General features: G+C 46.7%; 1 non-coding gene across 1 annotated transcript; it reads right to left on the bottom strand.

The window, feature by feature from the left end:
* Positions 1–554: 554 nt before the first annotated feature.
* Trnai-aau (transfer RNA isoleucine (anticodon AAU)) lies at positions 555–628 on the bottom strand. Its single transcript has one exon. It is a non-coding gene; the product is annotated as a tRNA-Ile (tRNA).

Genomic DNA, 628 nt, shown 5'->3' with positions numbered 1-628 from the left:
ACTAAGTCGGCCACAGCCAGTGGGTAATCACGGTAATCCACACACACTTTCGCGGCCCTTACTAACGGCGCGAGATGGCACCGTGATAAACACTGGGCGTATAGTGGCCCACCAGGAGCTAAATAGAGTAACATCGCATGCACATGGATGAACAGAGGTAAACGGATGAAGCACTGTTATTGGGTTCGTCCTGCACAATGCCCTGGTAATCAATTTATCTTCAACACGTTTATGCCAAGGGGAGCCATTGTTAGCACTCCTTTGCAGCCTATCGAGAACTAATTCGGTTCACTTCACATTTGCCCTCTCTCCTTTCCCGCAAAGAAAAAAAAACATTCCTTCTTTCTCTGAGTTTAGTTTTTCGAGCCGTTAGAGCACTTCGCGCTTGCGTTGAGTAGGTATATTGGCATCCGGAGAAAAGTTTCCCCGTAAGTTTAGTGGCAACAAGCCTCGAATAAAATGTGCGAGTGTCTGAATTAGCGGAGGCAGATGCTGAAAGGATGGGGCAAGTAAAACGTCGATTAATTATTATTTGAATAAAGTAAAAAAAATATTGGCCTGCGCAGGGATCGAACCTACGACCTTCGCGTTATTAGCACGACGCTCTAACCGACTGAGCTAGCAGGCC

The sequence above is a fragment of the Dermacentor silvarum genome, chromosome 2 (assembly GCF_013339745.2).
Source record: "Dermacentor silvarum isolate Dsil-2018 chromosome 2, BIME_Dsil_1.4, whole genome shotgun sequence".
NCBI classification, from domain to species: Eukaryota; Metazoa; Arthropoda; class Arachnida; order Ixodida; family Ixodidae; genus Dermacentor; species Dermacentor silvarum.
The sequence above is the reverse complement of the archived record's forward strand: the minus strand, read 5'-3'. Positions and strand labels throughout refer to the sequence as shown.